Source organism: Daphnia magna, linkage group LG4 (genome assembly GCF_020631705.1).
Source record: "Daphnia magna isolate NIES linkage group LG4, ASM2063170v1.1, whole genome shotgun sequence".
Taxonomy (NCBI): domain Eukaryota; kingdom Metazoa; phylum Arthropoda; class Branchiopoda; order Diplostraca; family Daphniidae; genus Daphnia; species Daphnia magna.
The window spans coordinates 10194991-10202326 of NC_059185.1; the positions used below are offsets into that span (position 1 = coordinate 10194991).

The following is a 7336-nucleotide window of genomic DNA, read 5'->3' on the forward strand; positions in this document are numbered from 1 at the left end:
TTGATCATGAACGTATATAGTTCGATGGACTTCCCGAGGAAAGAAATGCGTGAACCGGGTCATTCATTTTAACGCTGACCAATGGCCAATCAGAGATTTTAATGGCGTTTAAAAAGAACATTAAATATTACGTTAAAATGCCAAAGTCCATTTGGCTCTCCAGCAGATGAACCGAATGTTATCCACGATCTTTACACAGGCCTCTTTACACAGCAGCTTTTCAAAAGACCTTTTTCTCACGACGCCCTTCACGTGTTTCCGCTTGTCCAAACGTCGGGTTTGGTCCGTTGTCATCGTATATATACTTTTGAGCTGTCAACCGTATCTACACGTCAAATTGCATCGAGCAATTTTTATTCGTTTATTTTATACTTTTATTTGCATGGGTTTTTCTTCTGCTTTATATGTTATAGAATTTTGTTTTCTAAAATTGCTTTATTCTTTTTATTTACTTCGTTTGATTTAAAACAATCGAATTGCCAGCGTTCCACCCCCGGAACCATCAAACCGATGTATAGGCCTTTTTTGGAATTCACGGCGATTACTGCGAAACAATTTTTATTTTTTAAAATAACAAATTCAGGTATAACGGAGGGAATCCGGACTTCCCCTGTAGTGTATTTATATTTTTATCTTTCCACGTGCTGCGCATATTAGGAATAAAAGTGTGTAGGACGTACAGTCTAGAACATTCAGCTGGAAGGAGGGAATCCAAATGGGATAGAGTCACGCTACGGGGCATTACAAAAAGAAGAAGAAAAAAATGTGAGGATAGAAATGCGTCACAGATCACGTATAGAAGAGACTGTAGTTACAAATTTGGCCAGCATCGTTAGATCTGCATAGTCATGCCGATTCAGCTGATCTCATCAATATACTGGACGTTATTGCGCAGCATCTATTTGCTGTATTTTCTAAACATTTCTCGAGAAATGTTATTTTTAATATCATTCTCACCTAAGTGAATTTGCATAAACTTAAAGGCAAGTCTACTGGAAAATGGACTGTCTTTACGTATTAGAAGCTCTTCATACATATACACCTCCACTCATTTATTTCAAATTTTATTCTTCTTGCTCTTTTTGCTTTTAACTGAACATCGTTTCGTTGGTTGTATAACGGGTAACCTTCACGTAGCGCTGCGGGATGTTTGAACGCAGTTCGCACATACTGTTGTAAGGGTTTCGGTCGTTTCCGCACATTGATGGACTCTGCGGAAAAGAGCGAGCTTCGCACGTTCATGTACGGGTCTCTTTAAAGAATTAGATTCGCTTTAACGCACTCTCATTACAAAGTCATAATTCACTTTTTTTGGTTTAAACTCTATACATTACTTCTCATTTGGCATCAGGAAAAGGAAAGAAAAAAATGTCCTTGCCAAGTCGAAACAGGAAATAGCCGGAACGATGACTGGACAAATGTCGGAACACCTTATAGACGCGGAACATCCTTATTTCATTGTTACCAAACAATATTTCCAAGGCGAAATTTTATTCTTTAGCCCGCACGTGTTTAAGTTCTTGGTCGCTTTTGACATAAAATGCGGAAGAAAAAAAAATAATTTTTACTTATCTTTATCCGAAGGTCATGTCCGTCCCTCATTTGCAAATTACTTGACAGCACTTCTCGTGATATAGTCATCGTGCAAAATGACGTGAGTTTTGAATTGAGATGAGAAAAATCTAATATAATATATAAAAGTTACATAACCAATAGAATTTTCTTATGTTCTTTTTTGTGTTTTTCCGCATTTAGCGATGCGCAGAAAAGAATGAAAAGCATCAAACATGTAAATCAACATGTTTTGTTCCATGCGCCCATATAAGCTTGTTATTTGTGGGGCGTGTCATTTTTGCGGTGCCAGCCTGTACCAACTGTACATCATCCCCCTGGCTTTGTAACTTGAGAATAATATGCTCATCCGTATAGCCGTAAAAAAAAAAACATCTGTAAAATTTGCAATTCCCGCCGGGAACGGGGAGATCCCTTTTGACAAGGTGAAACATTTTACGTATACATAAGAAAAAATGTGTTTTTTCATTTTTCAATTGCATTTTATTTTTAATGTGTTGTTGTTCTTTTTTTCTATAATTCTTTTGGTTTGACTGTGGTTTTTCCTCCGATTTTGCAGGTGACTGGGGAACACAACATTATTCTAATCCGATGCTCAAGGTTGGTGCGAGTTATTCAACCTTGTCGTCGAGGGTGTTTTCCATTGCACCTTTTACGCGCTTCCTGAAAGGAACTGAGGAAGAGCCTTTCCTGCGTCGAATTCGTCGCTTTTGAAAACCATTAACGATATGCGGAAATATTCACGCTGTATATTCAACGAGCTTTTCTTATAATCACCAACTGCCAGTGTGTATAGATGTACATTGCGCAATCCGCATAAAGGAATAAACGCGCCATTTCAAAAGGGACGTGATGAATTGTTAGACATTGATTTCCTTCCAAACATTTCTTTCTCAAAGAATATCAAATAAGAATGATGCGTCAACTTGGGGAAAAAAGGAAAAAAAATCTGTCGTGTTTCAGTCGCGTTTAAACGATTTACGATTGCACTTGAGTTTGATGCGCATACGGTGATGTATAGAACTGGGGGAAATGGAACGCGGAGGCTAAACAGCAACATCATTCAAGACGCAATCCTCTTCCGGGTTTGTGTATTCAATTATTATATATTTCTTTTAAGGAGGGAGTTGTTTGTGTGCGTTTACACAGCACCAAAGTAAAGAGTGTTAATATTTGCGATTTGGTTTCACAAAGATGTAGCTGAAGCGCGTAGCTAAGGAGCTACCGCATCCAGCGCTCAACCTTGAGGATGAAATATAAATCTTATAGGTAATGTAACTGGAGACTTAAACGCTTTATTTTTTGTATTTTTTTAAAGAGCTCATTGTAGTTCAAAAATGTTTGTCGGGAAAAAGCGAGGTCGACTTCGTATATACGAGGGGGAATGTTTGACAGTATATATATGAAAAGACAATCATCGCTACTGTTAAAATGGGAAAGGAAAGATAAAGATTAATATCGGATTGTTGGTGAAATCTTGCTGATTGCGGATCCATGTTTGCATGCACTGAGAACTTGCATGCAAAAGAAAGAAACTGTCTTTGTTTTGTTTTATTATTTGTCTTGGTTTTTGTGAAAAATCATTTCATTTTACGCCGATTTGCAAGGCATTACATCGAACTGATGTGTTCCCCTTGCTCATTAGAATATTTCTGTAGGTGAACAAAGTGAGAAGAAATAATTGGTTGGCGTCGACAAGCGTCGAGACGGTGTATGACACGCTCTCAACTACGTCAAAGCTCGTTAAAAGCGTGTCGACCTTGCTAAAGAGCTGAGCAGGTGACACGGCTGCTGATTTACATGGCGGACTCAACGCGAGAATAAAAAATCCTCAAGAAACGATGGATGACGTCATTTTATTTGTGTGTCGTTTATTAAATTGTTCGGTTAAATTTCACGTTGAATGAAACTCGACAAGGTTGTCATTTCCAGTAGATTATTTCTTTTTGTTTCCTTTCTCTTTCGTTGTTTTAAAATGTGCGCCATTTTCCCCCTGTTTTTGTTTTTTAAGTCCTTCCTTTCCTTTTTCCTTCTTGACATCTTGACGTGCTTTTGTCAACGTCTAGAAGTGGAGCCGATGACAAGTGCATTCAACAAATAACAGAGGAGGTCGTATAAGACAATGTGTATAGCGCACCCCTGGCGGTCTATACGCAAAGAAGCTTCCGTGTTACGTCGGCCAGCTCTTTTAACACACAAGTCGACGTACAAAAGGATATGTCTGGTCGGTCGAAATTTTGAAGTCAGTTTGACGTGACACACAAAGGAAAGCAACAAGAAAATGTGCTTAGCTTTTATTGATTGATTTTGAATAATGTCATGTATATAGAAACGAACGAGGAACTCCATCTCGTATTGAACATTACGTCAGGTCAATCTTTCCGCTATACTTTCTCATCCACGCCGAGCGTTTGATTATTCTATATGCAGACCAGTTAATAATCGATAATTATTTTAGTTTATCGTCGGTCGTTCTTCACGCGTCAGGCCAAGGCCTTTCTATACCATACGGATCATGTACAGATTTTAAATGAATATATGAAACATTGAATAGCAGCCATTTCCTTCGTCGGCTTTCAGCCGTTTCATTTTGTGAAAACTAATTTTCACGTTTTGCCGAGCACGGGAACCACTAAACGCCGATTTTTAGCTAAATATGATTCTAGGAGGTCACGCTTTAGTTAACTTTATTCATTTTTTTCAAGCATAAAAGGAATGCCTTTTTTTTGGCTATCCTAAAAATTCGAGTGAATAATGGACTTTCACTGCCCCACCAGCGATTAATTTGTTCCATTTGATTTCTCAATTAATATACCCGCATGTCAATTGCAGATTGGAGGTGATATTTTGGCACCAACGTTTAATGGGTTAACCCACAAGACAATTGTTTCTAATGGCCGTGCGTGTTGTTCGGCGGGAATTCACCTGCGGTTTAATTGTTAGCGATGTTTGAAAATTGGGCGCAATTCTGGAAATTTTAGAAAACGTTTCGCGCATTATATTCTCGAGCAGAGTTCATCAATCTCTTACGTATAGTGCAACTTAAAAAAACAAAACCGGTAACGCTAGTCGCCATGTTAGTCGACTATTCCCAATCAAAAATATAAGCAGTTAGACTCTTTTTTTTTTTTATTCCAATCTATACTCGACGAGTTTTGACGTAACGAGTAATTCAAGAAAAAAAACTATTAAAGGTTGGATAACAAGCACAAACTTGAATGTCATTAGAAATGGGCCTCAGTTTCTTTTGATTATTATTATTATTTGTTTACGTCATCAATGACAATTTTTTCTTTGATATTCAATCACATCACAGGAAGCATTTCAAATTTTATGATATGCTAAGATATTACGAGAGGCTTTGTTAACCAGTGCGTGCATTATTCACGTTAGCGTCGGCCCTCTGTTGACGGACATTCGACGAATCGCTGATGTTTTCTCCTGTACGCGTTTCAACCTTCGTGTCTTCTCTCCATCAGGTGGAGATGACATGCAAAGAAAATTGTTATCCACCTAATCAACTTTCGAAACCGTAGTCTCTTCAATCCTCGTTGGATCTTGATTATTTTTTCAAGCCATTTTTTTTTTAAATTGCTGTATTAAAAATCAACGACTCCATTTTCAAAAATATGAAATTTGGCACGTTTTTTTTTTTTGCGACGTAAAGGCCCTCTACGTGAACTCTGTGCACCTGTAATTTTTGTTTTTTAAGTTAACAAAAAGGTTAACGCTCTACTAGTTACAGCTTTAAAATGAAACATTTACCTCGGGGGAGGGGGGTTGGGTCAAAAGGTTCAAGAGGGGGGGAATGGAGGGAGTCTTTTGTCGATGTACAATTTTATACATTTTATTTATATTTCTATCTTCTCTAGTGAGAGAGAGAGTGAAAAAAAAAGAAAACGAGGAGAGAAGAGAGAGACTTGACTATTTCAAGGCCGTATGTCGATGGATTGGGTGCCGGAATGCCGGGCTCTTACTCCTCGACTTGTATTATTCCGCGCTCCCCCTCCGGACGACATTTTCACTTTCGAAATAGAAAAAAAAAAAAAAAAAAGGGAAAAGAATAAGAATGGAGAGAGAATGAAGGAAAGAAAATAATAATAATAAAAAAAGAGATCCTCCCTTCTTTTCTTTTTTTTTTTTTACCTTTTCGTTCGTTTTTTTATTTACAAGGTTAAAACCCAGTGTACGGTAACGCGGCTTTCAAACTTGTTTAGCCCGCGTCTTGCGGTCTATAGGCCGGCGACGTGGAGCCGTGCACCGGCACACAACTTCCCCCCTCTAAAAGAAAAGTTTTTATGTATATATTTTTTTAAATTCTTTTTAATCTATTTAAAAATGAGACAGGGATACGCCATAAAAACGCTGTCTTCTTCTTTTTGTTACGGTTGTCTCCTTTCCCTTTCGTTTGAAATCTCTGGTCGACATTTTTCTTTTCGGTGATGATGGAAGTCGCCACTGCGAGCGCTCCATGACAACTCCCCCACGCGGTTGCTCGTACAGACCGGCAAAGCTTCTAAACCTTGATTTTTTAAAAACAAACAAATGGAGTCCGTTCGTGAGATGGACAACAAAAAACAAATTTCGTCAAATCGAAGGTGAAAATAACATTGAAAAAAAAAGGGGTTGAAAACGTGATGGGCAAAATGAGGGAGAAAAATAAAAATAAATCAGGGTCAGATCCCGTTGTGAATTGAGAGGCTTTCAACTCCCAATGCCCTTACCTGTCCCATAACCCTGTGTACACACGCCATTTTCTTTCTCACTCAATCTGAACATTTTCTCACCTGGATTGGCCAGCAGTAGGAGGATGAAACAAATTCCGAACCCCAAAACAAGTTTCATTTTTCTTTTTTTTGGGTTTTTTTTTCCTTCTTCATAACAGATTCCCCCCTTTTTTTTTCTTTAGTTTTCTCTACCTACCCCTTTTTTTTCCTAAATTCTAATTTCTTTACTTTACCTTTTTTTTTCGTTTTTCTCTCCCCCCCCCCATTTCCGCCACCTCCCCCACTCATTTCTGAATTCATTTTCTTTTTCGACACTCAATTTGTCCTGTTATTTGTCGGCACAGGGTTTTGTTTTACCCCTATCCAATTTAGGTGTAAATTGAGTCTTTTTCTTCTTAATTGGATATGGAAATTCGATACCGTGCTGATAACAGATGCACCACGAGGTCAAGCAAAAGCAACTATGAAACAAGACAATTCTGTCTGCTCTTGTCCGTCGTCTCATGTCACTCGTTTTCTCTTTTTCAAAATCGAAATTCGTCACACCATTTCCTTTTTGTGTGTGTGTGTTGAAGTTGCACACGAGGTTACCGTTCCGCTGTGTGCGTCTGTATGGTAATATCCGGATGGCGTTACAAAATCCGCCTTCCCTCAACACGTGGTCGTTACGTAACTCATCCCCCGACTTGGATTACATAATTAAATTTTTTTTTTTTTTACTTTTTTCCCGCCATTATTCTTGAATTAATGAAGTCCATTTTCAAAGAACAATTCAGACAGAGAGAACTTGCAAACTGAAATCCCTCCAAAAAAGTACCAGCACCTTTGTCAACAACGAGACTAGTGGGAAGAGTGAGAAAGAAAAAAAAAGAGGTAGAGAACGAAAAAACAAAACAAAAGAGAGGGAAACAAAATCCCCTGCAACCGAAATTTCGTTTACCTTCACCTGATTGGTTGGAGTCAGAGCCAAGCTCCGCCCTCTGGTGGAAGAAGCGGGTGGTTGAGCCACCATGTTGCTTGACGTTGGTGGGCAAGAG

The 7336-nt window shown here is 38.5% G+C and overlaps 2 long non-coding RNA genes across 3 annotated transcripts; one reads left to right on the forward strand and one right to left on the reverse strand.

Moving 5' to 3' along the window:
* The first annotated feature begins 499 nt into the window (after positions 1–499).
* On the forward strand, positions 500–2411 carry LOC123471234. The gene is made up of 3 exons (XR_006645421.1): positions 500–1654; positions 1756–1997; positions 2132–2411. It is a non-coding gene; the product is annotated as an uncharacterized LOC123471234 (long non-coding RNA).
* A 2289-nt stretch (positions 2412–4700) lies between these two features.
* On the reverse strand, positions 4701–7162 carry LOC123471101. 2 transcript variants are annotated; one of them, XR_006645049.1, is made up of 3 exons: positions 5719–7162; positions 5338–5596; positions 4701–5263 (listed from the first exon to the last, which is right to left on the reverse strand). It is a non-coding gene; the product is annotated as an uncharacterized LOC123471101 (long non-coding RNA). The 2 variants fall into 2 exon arrangements; XR_006645048.1 differs by having other exon boundaries at positions 4706–5596; positions 5719–5853; positions 5926–7162.
* Between the last annotated feature and the right edge of the window lie 174 nt (positions 7163–7336).